Here is a 15820-nt window from a genome sequence, read left to right on the forward strand (position 1 = left end):
GTAACAAATCATTAGCTAATATCTCAAATTGAAAAATTAAGAGAAAGCAGCCTAAGCATGCTATTTGGAGGTAAAGCAATAATTTTCCTCTTAGGTCTAAATGACTGGCAACAGTCTTTCTTGAGAGAGGATTTGTTCAGGGAGAGCAGGACCAGGATTAGGGTAAGGCGTGACTACCTGCTTACACTCTGTGCTGTAGGCACCTCACTGGCCTTATCTTGGCCCTGGGGGAGAACACTGGGTATCATAAAGGCGGTGGTAAAAAAGGAAATTGTAGAAAAGATGACAGAAAAGCCTAAAGAGGGAAACCTCGGGGCTTTGTAAGCGTTCCTAAGAGATTAATTGAACCAGATGACATTTAAATCAAGTCTGAACAGATGAGTATGCTTTTGCAAGGCAGAGAAGAGAAAGGCATTGCAGGTTCAACAAAAAAAAGCAAAGGGACAAAGATGTGACACCTATGTGAGGTTGGGGACGATTAACCAAATTGCGTGAAGGAGAGGAAATAAGCAGAATTTAATGGGATCTTATTCAGGATCATAAATGCTAAAATTTGGGCTGCATTCTTATGACATGGTGAGATTCTTGACAAGGAATTTGCTTCTAAAGCAGAAGAAACTAATTTAAGAAAACTTTACAGTTGTTCGACTTTTCCTTCAGGGTCTCAGAACAAATTGCAGAGGTTTCAATTTGTCACCATCCACTGGGTGATAATACTGGCCCATAGGGTGCTTTGAGGGACTTGGCATTAAGGGTGTAATCCTGGCCTAGGAGATACTCATGCTCAGAATTGCTCTCAGAACCTTTCATATGAGTTGTATGATTTTGCACAGTGTGACCGTGTGGCCAGGAGCCTGCTGAAGACTTTGTCCCCTGCCATAAGGAAGGCAAGCTTTAGGTGCCTTGCTCCAAAGCCAGGTTCCCATTATCTCTGGGAAATAGATCAGGAAGTTTTAGCAGGAGAGGTCCAGATTTGTGATGACTGCAGATATCATTGTGAAAACAAACCACCATTTAGCCCAAGATCCTCTATAGAAATGGTAGACAATGTTTTGTTGGCCTATTGACTGGCTTAGCATAATATTTTCTCAATCTTGGTCCCATATCAATATCTGACAGTACAATTGAAGGCTGATGCAGGAGTGCATTGTCTACAGGGCCAGCCAAGGAAACTGGAACCTTGGTCAGTGGATGTAAATATCCTCTTGGTATTTCAATTTGTTTACTCTGAAGTGTGCTCTCAGGAGCTGAGAGGATTCTGGGACACACTGGCACCAGGTTTTCAGTGGGAAAGATCAGTTGCCGAGATAAGGGTTGGGGGGCCCCTTGAGACGTGCCATGAAAAAAAAGATCTGATTTAGCTAGTAAATCCCTCAAAAGGGTGGTGAGTCTTAGTAAAACAATGGGGTATTCAGAAGAACACTTGGTAGGCAGGAAAGGGATTTTCAAACATAAATGCAACAGAGACCATTGCATAGGGGGCTGAAGTGTCACTCCTTCCAGTGGCCCTGGTTGTGCCTCAGCAAGAAGAGTGTAGAAGTAGGTTCCTGCTTTCCATTGCTCAAGAGATGGCGGAGACCAAACACTAAAGCCAGTCAGACAATCCGCTGAAGATTTGTCCCTGAGTGAAAATTCATTCTTGATCCACATGATTCACTGTGGGTGGTCCTTGATGAACTTGGTGGGAATTACTCAACGAGCCCACTTGTTTGTAAATGGCCTAATGGACTTGATTACTCCAGGAGCAAGATCTTTGGCAAAAGAAAAATGTTAAAAATTTTTAAAAGACACAGAGATGACAGTTCATAAAGAAATACAAAGAGAAAACATACGTATACAAATAAGCATCTGTGGAAGGAGGGAACATCCTGGAGAAACATCCACCAAGATGCACCAGGGCAGCATGAGTATTCAAATACATCCCTAGAGAGTGGCCCACCAAAACTCCAAGGGGGACCCTGAGACCTTGCACATGCTTGCACACACGTGCACACACACACTAAACTAAAGAGATTCTTCAGTTTGAAATGTCTTGTTTGCATTTAGTGTGGAGTGTTTTCCCTAAAGGATATCCTGTTTGAGATTAATATTGGCTGGTTCCTCTTAGTGTCCTTAAAGAAACATCCAGGAAAACTAAATAAACCCCCACCCCTCCAACAGTATGCCAAGCGATTCGTCTAGAGGAGGTCAGGGAGAGCGTTCTGTGAACCAAGATATAGTCTGGCCCCTCCCGCAGGTTCCTGCTATAACCCAGAATCCCCAATAGCTTCCCAAAAGACAAGGAATCTTGATTTCACTATGGGCATCATATAGAGAAGTGTGGCTTCAGAATCAGACCAACCCAAGTTTAACCAATTCCTGGTTTAACTACGGGGTGACTTCAAACAAATCTGTGCTTCATGCCTGTAAAATGAGTGTAAATGATTACCTCACAGGACATCGGGAGAATCAGATGAGAAAATGTATATTAAAGCACCCTATAGTTTATAATGCATTTTAACACAGTAATATCATGCCTACTTATCCCAGCAGCCTGAAGATATCATATTGACTTCAGAGAACGAATGGATGTAGGCATGAACAATTGAACAAACAAAATGATGGGAACTATTACTTTTCAGTCTTTCAGCTTAACAATAGCTCGTATATGCTTTATATGCAAAAACCAATAAATATTATTGCTGTTATTCTTAACATTGTCAGATTTAAAACATCAAATTTCCCAACCAATGTTTTAATTGCCTTTTCTTTTTCTAACTCTAAAATAATGTAATACTAACTGCCCTGAACACTGTATGGAAAGGAAAAATTAAGAATGAGGGCAACGGATTCTAGGTGACCCAGTAAGCTGTACACCTCTGCTTTGAAGGTTCTACTCCTCCATGTCTTAAATCTTTCTTTTTCTCATTAAGCCTCTGCCATTAGCTGGAATTTTAGCATGGCTTAGCTGGATTATTACAGTAGCCTTTCTGTTTTCTCTGTCTTTTTTTTTTTTTTTAAAGATTTATTTTTATTTATTTAATTCCCCTCCCCTTCCCCGGTTGTCTGTTTTCTGTGTCTTTTTGCTGCGTCTTGTTTCTTTGTCCGCTTCTGTTGTCTTCAGCGACACGGGAAGTGTGGGCGGCGCCATTCCTCGGCAGGCTGCACTTTCCTTCGCGCTGGGCGGCTCTCCTTATGGGGTGCACTCCTTGCGCGTGGGGCTCCCCTACGCGGGGGACACCCCTGCGTGGCACGGCACTCCTTGCACGCATCAGCACTGCACATGGGCCAGCTCCACACGGGTCAAGGAGGCCCGGGGTTTGAACCGGGGGCCTCCCATGTGGTAGACGGACGCCCTAACCACTGGGCCAAAGTCCATTTCCCTTCTCTGCCTTTTTATGTATTTATTTCATGTTTGCAAGAGTGGAGTTGGGCACAGTGTCATGTGTCTATTGTTTACCTTCTCATTCTCTTCACCACTCCTCATCACATCCATGCTGAGTCCTTACAACTTTATTTTCTGAAATCAGGCTCCTACCTCTGAGATTTTACCTGAAAGGAACCTTCCTATCCCCTGCTCATCTCCGCTTATCAGGTGTCTAGTAAGGGGTCCCCTCCTTTGGGAAGCATCTCCAGTCCTCCGTCTATGCCATCCATTTCACCCATATCCTGGAAGATGTCTATCTTATGTGATTTATAGGAGCCTGTGGATATTTTTTACCACAGCACTAATTACATGGCATTGCAATTGTTTATTTGAAGTTTTTCCTACTGTATTATGAACATTTTAAGGAAAGTAATTATGTCAAATATCTCTGTATTTCCAAGACCTAGCACAGCGCCCAGCACAGTAGAGGTCTGTATTAGTCAGGGTTCTCTATGGAAACAGAACCAACAGGAGATATCTATAAATATTATGAGATTTTTTAAAAAACTATCTCACATAACTGTGGCTTGCACAAGTCCAAATTCCATATGTCAGGCTTCAAGTTGGGAACTCCAGTGAAGGTTTTCAAGAAGCTGACTGGCTGAAGTAGAGATGGAAATTCTCTCTCTGACTGCTGAAATCATCTCTTCCTTGGGTGATATTCTTAAACTTAACTACTCTGACATGAAACTAAAACAACTTATGTCATCTGATAAGGGGATAAGATAGGGAAGAAAACAGAGACATTTGATTTATGTATATATACAAACATACTCATAACAAGACAAGGAAGAAATTCTCATAACCATCACAGTTCTCGTTTCTGTAACTGGTCATGTGGTCATAGTTTGTATTTATCACTACCTTCTTCAATCACCCATTTACCTTTTACCCTCAGCAAGCACCTCAGCTGGCCATGGTGGGTTAACCCAAACCTTCATTCCTGAAGTTTTGGGCAAATGTTAGTCCTGCTTGGATTGAGTTGTTGCAGTTTTCCATTGACTTTAAACACAGGGCACAGTAGTACTAAGAGATGCCCTAGGGGATCTCCTGTATTCCAGGCAACTTCTTTCCCTCCATTGTGTAGTTGCAGTCATATTTCACCTTGATAGTCAGGATCAATCACCCCAGGCAGTACAGTAATATCCTTCTTTGCCTGTTAATTCAGAGGCATGAGGAGCCCAAAGTGACCAGGTGGCAGTCTTAACTTCCAATTCAGTGGAATCATTATTGTATTTCCTGCTGGAAGCACTCTTGCCTTTGGAAGTAAGAAGTGTAAACCAGCAGAGCTTAAGGTTGCAAGGACAGAAGCAAAATTTTGTCTAGAGTATCACTAGGGATAATAGTAAATGGTGCCACCATTTCCACCCATTGATTCCTGGACCATGAATCTTCGCTATGAGAGAAACAGCACCATAGAGTGCTGTAAGTCCATTGATATAGTTTGGGCAGAAGCATTGCTTGCAGGGAAGGAAAACTGTATCCTAAGTATGAGTCTGTGAGTCTATTCCAGGTAGAACAAATTGCTGCCCCTTCCATGATAGAAGTGGTCCAACGTATAATAATCACCTTACCAGGTAGCAGGCTGATCACCTCAGGGCATGGTGGCATATCAGAGTCTGAGTGTTAGTTTCTGCTGCTGGCAGACTGGGCACATAGCAGTGACTATAGCCAGGTCATCCTTGGTGAGTGGAAGTCCATGTTGCTAACCCATGAATTATCTCCATCCCTACCACCATGTCCACTTTGTTCACATGCCCATGCAGCGATGACAAGTGACTGGGGAAAGAAGCCAACTGATATCTACAGAACAAGTCATCTCCTCCACTTGATTATTCAAATATTCCTCTGCTTAAGTCACCCTCTGGTGAGCATTCATATGGTACACAAATATCTTCATGTTCTTTGCCCACTCATAAAGATCTATCTGCATACTGCTTCCCCAGACCTCTTTGACACCAATTTTCCAATAGTGTTTCTTCCAAGTCCCTGACCATCCACCCAAACCATTGGCAACAGCCCATGAATCAGTATACTAATGCACCTCCAGCCAGTTCTCCTTCCAAGCAGAATGAACAGCCAGGTGCACTGCTCAAAGTTGCATCCACTGGGAGGATTACCCCTCACCACTGTCCTTCAGAGACATCCCAGAAGTGGGCTATAGTGCTGTAGCTGTCCACTTTCAGAAGGTACCTGCTATTATGCAGAACATCTGTAAACCAGGCCTGAGTTTCTCCTCCTCAGTCAACTGATTGTAAGGATCTCCCCAAGAGCTCATAGCTGTGGGCTGAGAGAGGGTAGTGTGGCAGGATTGGGGGCCATGGATAGTTTGGCAACTTGCCTTCAGGACCTGCTCTAGCCTTATCTCATATATACTACTTCCATTTTATGATGGAGTGCTACTCTGCATGTCCAACATTATGGCTTGGTGGGTCAGACAACACCCACTTAAAGATAGGCAACTCAGATCTCATGGTAACTTGGTGGCCCATGTTTAAGAATTAGGTCTCTACTAAGGCCCTGTCATAGGCCAAAAGCTATTTCACAAACGGAGAGTAATTATTTGCAGAGGATTGCAAGGCTTCGCTGCAAAATCCTATGGGTCTGCATTGTGATTCTCCTATCCGGGCTTGCCATAGTTTCCAGCCAGTGTCTCTATTTGCCTCTGTCACTTCCAACACCATTGGATCTGCTGGTCCATATGGCCCAAGTACAGAGCAGCTTGCACAGCAGTATGGAACTGTTGCAGAGGCTCCTCTTGTTCCAGACCCCATTCAAAACTAGCAGCTTTTCTGGTCACTTGTTAAATGGGCTGGGGTAGTACACCCAAAATTCAAAGAGGCCAACTAGGTATTGTGTCTCTTTTTGAATTTTAGGGAGAGCCATATGAAACAGCTTATCCTTTACCTTGGAAGGGATATCTTGACATGACCCACCCTACTGGATACCTAGAAATTTCACTGAAGCAGAAAGGCCCCTGTATTTTTGTTGAGTTTATCTCCCATCCTCTGACACACAATGCCTTACCAGTAAGTCTGGGGTAGTTGCTACTTCTTGTTCCCTAGGTCCAATCAACATGACATTTTAATATAATGAATCAGTGTGATGTCTTATGAGAGGGAGAGATGCTCAAGCTCCCTGTGAACAATATTATGACATAGGACTAGAGCTCTGATATACCACTTTCATAGGACAGTGAAGGTATATTGCTGGCCTTACCTGCTGAAAACAAACTGTTTCTGCTGGTCTTTTCTAACAGCAATTGAGGGGGAAAAAACACAAAAAACATTTGCCAAGTCAATAGTTGGATACCAGGTACCAGGGGATGTGTTGATGTACTCAGGCCATGATACCACATCTGGAACAGCAGCTACAATTGGAGTCACCACCTACTTAAGTTTATGATAATCCACTGTCATCCTCCAAGATCTATCTGTTTCCTGCACAGTGAAATAGGAGAGTTGAATGGGGATGTGGTAGGAATCACCACCCTACATCCTTCAAGTCCTTTTGATGGTGGCACTAGTCTCTGCAATCCCTCCAGGAATCTGGTATTGTTTTGATTTATTATTTTGCTATGTAGAGACAGTTCTAGTGGCTTCCACTTGGCCCTTCCTACCATAATAGCCCTCATTCCACAAGTTAGGAAACCGATATGGGGATTCTGCCAGTTGCTGAGTATTCTAATTAGGCATTCCAGAACTGGGAAAATAACCACAGAATGGGTCCCAAGACACACTGGGCCCACTGAGAGATGAATCTGAGCTAAAACTCCACTAATCAACTGATTTCCATAAACTCCTATGATGCCTGGTAGACCACAGTGATGTTTTGGGTCTCCTGGAAATATTGTCACATCTGAGCCAGTGCCCAAGTCCCAAAAATATCTAACCATTTCCTTTTTCCCAATGCACAGTTATCCTGGTAAAAGGCCGGAGATCTCTTTGGGGAGTGTTGGAAGGAAGATTAAGCAGTATAAAATTTTGGCAGTGTAGCAGGGTCCTTCCTCAAGGGGACCCAGTCTTCTCATTCACAAGGTTCCAGGTCTAAACTGTCTCAAGTATGAGAATTGGTTAAGGAGATGTGACTCTCTGTTTTTGTAATTCTAATTAGACTTTTGTTCAGTTGACCTAGAACTCTTCTGCTTATACAGATAAAGTAAGAATTTAGTAGACTGCCCATCTATTTAGGTACACCATGATCTACTAGCCAACACCATAGGTCTCTGCTAATCAGACTATTTTGATTGCTATTTTAATCTGCTGTCCATTTTGGTAGCCATGCCCATCTTGTCTTTGGCTATTTAAGTCCTTCCATTTGGCTTCTACCAACTTGAGATCCAATTATCCCCATTGTGTTTAAGGCTCTGTGACAGCAGTTCCCTCAATAATATCTAACCTACAGAGAAGAGTGACCACAGAGCTCTTCAGGGAAGATAGACTAGTCTTACAAATGTGTTCCTCAATAGAAATGTATTCCTATTGAAAGATGTGTCCTCTGAACATTCCTGGTGTGGGTGAGAAGTTCTTAAAGATAAATCCACTCTAACATATCAGTCTTTGCAAGCCTTTGGATCCTCTCATCGACATTATATCGTGGCAGTTCTGGCATTTCAGCCTCAGGTAATATCAGCCACCTTTTGGTCCAGGTTTCAGCTAACCATCCTAACAAACTGTTAGAGCACTTTCTATCCCCTCAAGCTACAACACAGAATCCAGAATCCTGCTTAGTGGGCCCATATCAATACATTCAGCCTGATCCAACTTTATATTCCTTCTACCATTATCCCACACCCTTAATATCCATTCCCACACATACTCCCCTGATTTCTATCTTGGAAAACTCTTGCTGTTTTTTGAGTATACCATACCTCCTCATAAGTCACCCTTTGTACCTCACCCTTGGGGTCTGTTAGGACTACAGTCTAGTTATAGGTCTGGAAAAAGAAGGGTGGTGGGGGTAGGTCATGGAAAGAATTAGAAATGTCTTGCAAGTCAATTATTCAGGCCATTCCCTGGTAGTTTCTTCTGGTGAAACAGGACTAAACTCATTAGACAGAGGAGTGAAGACTGTTTCCTCAGGGGAGGTGGTTAGAAGTTTATCAGGCAGAGCAGAGTTAATCTCTTCTGGCAGAGGTTGGGTGGCAGATTCCTCAAGCAGATTGGAGGTCTGGAAGCAGTTTCCTCAGGGCAGACTATGCAGGTTTATCTGGTAAACACCCAGCAGAATCTAGGGTTTTCAACCCATATGTCCTCATTCCAATTTTCAAGATCCCATTCCTTTCCAATCAATGCCATCATGTTAACAACAGACACCTCGCTAGGTTGAGAATTTGATTTATGTTATGTTTCAACCACTCACACGATAAAGTTCTGGGTCTGGTTTTCAGAAATCTTCAGGTTTGTAACTACATGAAATAAGATTTTCCTTTAGGGCACACAAAGAAATTTTCACATCCTTCATGCAGTGTTTAAGTGGCAAATTTGAAGACTTCAGTTCATCCCTTTTATATTTAGGAACAACTGGCCAACACACTATACCTTTTAACTCCAGAAAACTCTGTTAAGGTGTAGAAAACACTCTTACCCAGAGCCTGATCTCTTATTAGCATTTGAGTAGCTGTATCTAGTGGTGGTATTTTGTGTATTTCTACTGCCAAGACATGCCATGGACTATCAGTGCCATCTTGATTATTGAACACAGAGTCATTAGTGCCTTTGATTCTAATCAAAGTAGAGATCCAATTCCAAAAACCTCATAAATCTCATCCTTAAGATTCTGTTTCTCAAGAACCTCCCCACCTCTGTTACCAAAGCTGTATTATTCAGAAGTTCTCACTGCTCCTTTTAAAGCCTTCAACTGATTGAATGAGATATCCCTCATTGTTGAAAGCAATCTCCTCAGTTGATTGTAGATGTATTCAGCCATAGATGCAATCAACTTACTGGTAATTTAAGTACAGAAAATGTCCTCACAGTAACAATCATGACAGCACTTGCCTGACCAAATAACTGGGCACCATTATCTGGCTAAGTTGACACACGAACCTAACCATCACGATGTCCAATGAATGCTTACTGTGAATAGACAAATGGACAAAAGAACAAATTCTGTGAGCTGAAATGAGTTGCCAAATGATAGTAATTGGCTTGTCTTGGGATTTTTAGGATAAGGACAGACAGTTCTCCTTTTAGGGTGCTTTGAAATGTAGGTTTAGCAGAGACAGAGGGTTGGACTAGAGGGTATCTGTATCCCATCTGATTCTCTTTCTCTAGGCCTGCGGCTACAAGGAAATAATTTCCTTAGAAAATGAGGAAATAGAGTTAAAGGAAAGTAACTTTTTTTCCTTTATGTCCTTTTAAAGGTTATATTAAAAAAATATGAGCTCCCCATATACCCCCCACCTCACCCATGCCACCCCTCCCACATCAACAAACTCTTCCATCATTGTGACACATCCACTCACCCGGTGAATACATTCTGGAGAAATGCTGCAGCACATGGACAGTGGTCCACATTGTAGTCCATACACTCTCCCAGTCCACCCAGTGGGCCACGGCAGGACACACAACATCCAGCATCCATCCCTGCAGCACCACCTAGGACAACTCCAAATCCTGAAAATGCCCCCACACCATATCTCTTCTTCCCTCTCCCAACCATCAGTAGCCACCATAGCTACCCTCTCCACATCACTACTACAATTTCTTCCCATACTAATCACAATAGCTCCCCAGCAGGACACCAGTAAGTCCACTCTAATCCATACTCTATTCCTCCATCTTGTTGACCTGGGATGGCTATGTCCAGTCCCCCTCTACATCAAGAGGGGGTTTAGAGTCCACATGGATGATGGATGCAATTCTCCTGCTTGCAGCTGTAGGCACTCTTGGTTCCCTGGTGTGGTTGTTGACCCTCTTCACCTCCCTGTTAGCTGGCCAGGATAAGTCCAAGAAACCAGAAGGTAAGAGTCACAAGTCTCCTGAGGCCCAGTGCCTGGCCATCACATGGACAGTTCAGAGATTCAGGTCTCCTGAGTTTACACCAGCCCAAATGCCAACCACAGGTCTGGTAAAAGTAACAGAAGAGGCATGTATAGAAAGGTTATATCTGAGTCCAACTCCATCACACTAAGCAACACAAACTCTGAAGTAGGGCCACCTGACATGGCCCTGAACTCCAGAGCTATCTACCTTAACCATAGAACCTGGGTTTCCATCTACCTTGGTTGTCTCTGGTACCCTGCTGAGGTGTGCATAAGCATCACCCTCTGATGGCCTGCCAATTCTTTTTTGGAGACTGTTAGCCATATAAACTCACTTATCCTTTCCATTTCCCCCTTTTTATCCAAAGTCTAAAAGCAGTTTTGAACACCTGATATTACATGTAGGCTGAGATATTCTGCCAGTCTGAGTTGACCTCTTTGTTGATGGTCTTTTTGTAGTTACATCATCAGCTGGTGCTTGATAGTAATCCCTCGGTGCCAGGGAGGCTTATCCCTAGGAGTCATGTCCCATGCTGGGGGAAGGCAATGCATCTACATGCTGAGTTTGGCTTAAAGAGTGGCCACATTTGAGCAACATGGAGGTTCTCAGGTGGTAACTCTTAGGCACCCCACAGCTATAGGCCTAGTTCATATTTCAGGCACACAGGCTCACAATTGGAGCCATCAGCATCAAGCGCTCATCACTGGACCATCCATCTTTATTGGACTTTGCCACTGCACTTGGGAAAGTAACTTTTGTTAAGCACTAATCATATCCCTGGATATGTGACAGGAAATCTCAGTTATTGTCTTAATGACAATCATGTGAGTTTTGTGTTTTTATTCATTTTTTACATATGAAGAAACTGCAGATAGGTGAGATTGATAACTTTCCAAGATCACATAATTGCTACATGACAAAGCCAGGATTTGAACTCAGATTACCCTGGGAGTTTTATCCATGTTTCACCAAGTGGTATATGAGAAATCCTACAGTTAAGTAATATGTGGATTACACAAAGCAACAGGATATACATATGGCACTTCTTCCTAGAACCATTTTGCTTAAAAGATTTTGGAGGAAAATAACTACATTGCATAAATATTTAGGGTAAAGAAAGACTAAAATTTTTCAGATTTAGGGCTGGCTGCTTTGGGCTGGTCCCTCAAGCCTCCAAGTTCTACATACCACACACTCATATCAGAGCCATTTTTTTGGAAATTTTAAGAAGCACTGGACTATTGTCAAGAGACCATCTGTTGCATGCCAAGAGTGAGAAGGAGGCTGATGATGCCATCACTCTCCAGACTGTGGCATCACTGCAGAAGAGGCTCCAGCTGTGAAGCACATGGTCCAAGATGAGAAACAAAACAGTAGGTGCTCAACTGGGAGCTTAGCAGCTTAAACTTTACCCAAGAAGACATTTCCAAACCCTGAGCTCAGGACATCCCTCTTTCCTGACTGAGAAGCAGACTCTGACTCAGGGATGTACAGCAGTGTCAAGGAGACTGAGCAAAGCCAGTGGTGTCTGAATTATCCAGAATGAGAACATTGACGAGAACAGTTGGATGTGTCACTTTCCAAGCTGAACTTATATATCATGCCTCTGTGTTCTTAAAAAAAATGGTCTTTTTCCTATTTTTAAGAGAAAGGAAGAAAAACTAATTAAGGAAAGAGCTGAGAGAATGAAATTTAATTCTTTACATAATCAGAAAGAATTGTGATCATGATACAGGAGGAAGAAACCAGGCTTTCTGCTGCTCACTGGCTCAGGGATCCTTGCAGAGGACTTCATGGTACTGCACCTCAATTTTCCCTCCTGTTAAGTGAAGATATTAGATTGAGTCATTCCCAAGGCCCAATTCAAAACTGAACCCTCTGAGTCTACTAATGAAACGACTTAGGTTCAAGGAAAGTATTGCTATTAAAACAAGTGAAGGAAGAAGCTCTGATAATAAATATATGACCTGGATTTGAGAAGTGGTTATATCTTGTGTGCCTTGTAAATCTGAAGCAGCTTAAGTCACTCACTGCTTCCTTAAGCTGCAGCCAGTGCCAAAGGATCACAGGGTGTCGGCTCTCCAACAGGAGTCATGCAATAAGAGTATTGACCAGGAAGAGAAAATGCCACCTCATTCAGCCAATTTGTTGAAGTCAGAGAGAGGTAGAGTGACAGAGCTGAAACTCCTTAGAGGCTATCCAGTCAGGTTCCCCCAGGTAGCAGGATACGTCTCCTGATTTTGCTCAGCCTGGATCCAAACTGACTTGGAAACAAGAAGTGCTCAATTCTTGCAATAGAGTAAGAGTTGAGACAAGCAGGATGTGACATTCTCAAAAACAGTGAATGCTCAGTTCTCCATCAACCCAGCTGTTTGTGAAACCACAATAGCAAGCAGTTGTAAACACAACTTATGGGAAACAGATTTGGCCCAACGAATAGGGCATCCACCTACCACATGGGAGGTCTAAGGTTCAAACTCCGGGCCTCCTTGAACCGTGTGGAACTGGTCCATGTGCAGTGCTGATGCGCACAAGGAGTGCCGTGCCACACAGGGGTGTCCCCGCGTAGGGAAGCCTCATGCTCAAGGATTGTGCCCCATAAGGAGAGCCGCCCAGTGCAAAAGAAAGTGCAGCCTGCCCAGGAATGGTGCCACACACATGGAGAGCTGACGCATCAAGATGATGCAACAAAACAAGGCACAGATTCCAGGTGCCGCTGACAAGAATACAAGCAGACACAGAAGAACACACAGTGAATGGACAGAGAGCAGACAACTGGGGGGTGGGGGAGGGGAGAAAAATTAAAAAATCTTTTAAAAACAAAAATAATAATCACAACTTATGGCCTATGACCTGGAGTTGTTATTTCCTTAGACCCCACAGAATAAACTCAGAAACAGTTCATTCTGAGTTCTCTGGTCAACACATCCCTTCCTGCTGACCAGGGAGATTTGCAGAGACTAGCTGCAGAGTGCACTTTCTGTCCCACCCAGCACTGCTGCACCAGCCAGCCCAGCCTGGCGACTTGGCTAGCATCCAATATGTGAATGGATTCATTCTCTCACTGGGTTCAAGGACTAGTCTGAACCATTTCACCACTGTCTTCCTCTTCCAAATCTGTTCCTAAACTCCTTGGCTCTGTTTAGGGTATTGTATTAGTTTCCTTGGGCTGCTGTAGCAAATCAGCACAAGCGTGGTGGCTTAAAACAACAGAAATTTATTCTCTCACAGTTCTGGAGGCCAGAAGTTCAAAATCAAGATGTCACATTCCCTCTAAAAGCTCCAGAGAAGAGAAATTCGTCTCTCCCAGCTTCTGGTGGCTCCAGACTTTCACTTGTGGTGGCAGAGCTCCAATCTCTGCCTCCATTTTCACATATCCTTTTCCTCTTCTCTCTGCATCTGTGGATCCTTTTCTGTTTCTTACAAGGACACTTGTCATTAGATTTTAGACCCACCCAGATAATCCAGGATGATCTCCTCTCAAGATCCTTAGCTTAGTTATATCTGCAAAGAACTGCTTCTCAATAAGGTCATAATCATGGATCTGGGGACTGATTCATAGACTTTGGGAGTGACCATTTAACAACTGCAGGCATGAAACGTATCACTCACGCCTGGTGCTTGACCTAGTTTCTCTAGAAGTGGCCCCCAACTTACCTCCTCATACCAGCATCTGAGTTAATGCCTATTCCAAGACACTTCAATAAACTTTCCGCTTAAACAAAACCCTACCCTGGAACAAGGCCTTCATAGATGCAGCACTTGTGAGGGACGTATTTAAGAGTAGGCTGGGACAGCTGAGGCCAAACAGTGCAGAGCACGTTGGGATATTAGGTTAGAAGGACAGTTTGGGGTCAACTTTTGAAGAACCTTGTATGTTAAGATGTTGGAATATTGTCCTAAAGATAACTGGGAGCTATTAGAGGTTTTTGAGAATAAAGAACAGTTGGTTGGATCCATCCATACTTTTCCAAGATCACAGGGTTAATATGACTGTATCGGGGAGTCCTTGAAGAATACTTGTGACATGTTGAAACTGGGAAATGTTTTCAAGACACGTTGATAAATGAAGGAAGTTCAGAAGCAAATACCAGCACTTGGGTTTGATTTTTAAAAAGAGATCATCAGCTGCTATGGCTGATGCACACCAAGTAGGATTAACAGGCTGCCTCAAATCATTCTACCTGGCCAGAGGGCACAACCTTATAACCAAGTGTAGGCAGATAGAGAGGGGGGCAGGATTTATGACGTCAACAGGGGATCGAGTCTTCCCACACATGAGCCTGGGAACTTTGTTCCAGTAAAAAGACTGTCACCTACAAAAACTGTTCACATCTGCGAACAACCTTCTTTGCCAAAATTCTGTCAGTTTTTTTTGCTTCACACATACAAACAAAGAGATAGATAAATAAAAGAAATCATAAAGAGGTTACCTTGGGGTAAGGAAGAGCAGAGCTGTGGATAGGGAAAAGAGAGGAGAAGAGATTAGAGTTTTCTGACTCTCAACACAAATAAACCACACACAAGACACACATGCACACACAGAAACTCTTACATGCCCACTGCATCCATATATGAGAACCCCAGGTACACACACGTGTGTGTATACTCACACATACAGCTGTCTCTCCTCCATGACAACTCCTTGGCTTGCATGTTTTTGTTTTGGTTTATGTTCCTGATAGGGTTTACTCTTTGAAGGAAGAAACAGTTCTTATCTCAGAGCCAAACATATCCTCTCAGCTACTGAAGTTGGGGATAGTTGCCGAGGGAGGGAGGGTGGAGTCTCAAACCCAGTCCCTGGGAGCCTGGCAAGTTTATGTCCTCAAGTTCAGAACTCTGAGCCTGCTGGGTGGATCCTGCCTGGGAAAAGTCTCAGCTTAACCCTCTCTGGGTCAGTATGTGCATTAAAAAAAAAAAAAGTCAGGATCGGATGAAAGGCTTGTTACTTTTGAGAAACAAAAGGAGGGAAGAGGTTGCCCCTTTCTACTGAGGGCTGACCAACAGCTGTAATTTTAATGGCAGTAACTGACAGTAACAGCTTGGTGGCATCATATTTAATGGGAAGGGACCAGCCCAACTCATGCCCTGGTTGCTCTGTACAGAGATCCCAGGAAGCCATTGAAAGACCGTGAGACTTGCTGTGTAGGGTGGAAGGAAATGGCCTGTCCCAAAGAAGGGAGGTCTGCTTTGCTCAGCCCTGATGGAATTTATGAAGTCTGCAGAGTGGAGTTTATGGAGGGAACCCAGGATGCAATAAAAGCCCCTCCTTTTTTACCCTGGGGCAAAATCTTCTCTAAATAATAATCAAAATTAGGAGAAGATGATCAAAGAACCAAGGTCCCCCCACGTTCAGACAGTAGAAGATTTTCTGCCTTTTTACAGTAGCGTCAGCTGCCATTTTATCCCGCTGGGAGTTTCTGACCCA

At 43.4% G+C, this 15820-nt stretch overlaps 1 long non-coding RNA gene across 1 annotated transcript in view; it reads right to left on the reverse strand.

Annotated features, from left to right (window-relative positions):
- Positions 1-15199, reverse strand: part of LOC101416392 (uncharacterized) — a 56100-nt gene extending 40901 nt beyond the window's left edge. The window contains exon 1 of the long non-coding RNA XR_188158.4: positions 15006-15199. This is a non-coding gene — a long non-coding RNA (uncharacterized lncRNA). The remainder of the gene's footprint in view (positions 1-15005) is intronic.
- Between the last annotated feature and the right edge of the window lie 621 nt (positions 15200-15820).

The sequence above is a fragment of the Dasypus novemcinctus genome, chromosome 21 (assembly GCF_030445035.2).
Source record: "Dasypus novemcinctus isolate mDasNov1 chromosome 21, mDasNov1.1.hap2, whole genome shotgun sequence".
Classification (NCBI taxonomy): Eukaryota; Metazoa; Chordata; class Mammalia; order Cingulata; family Dasypodidae; genus Dasypus; species Dasypus novemcinctus.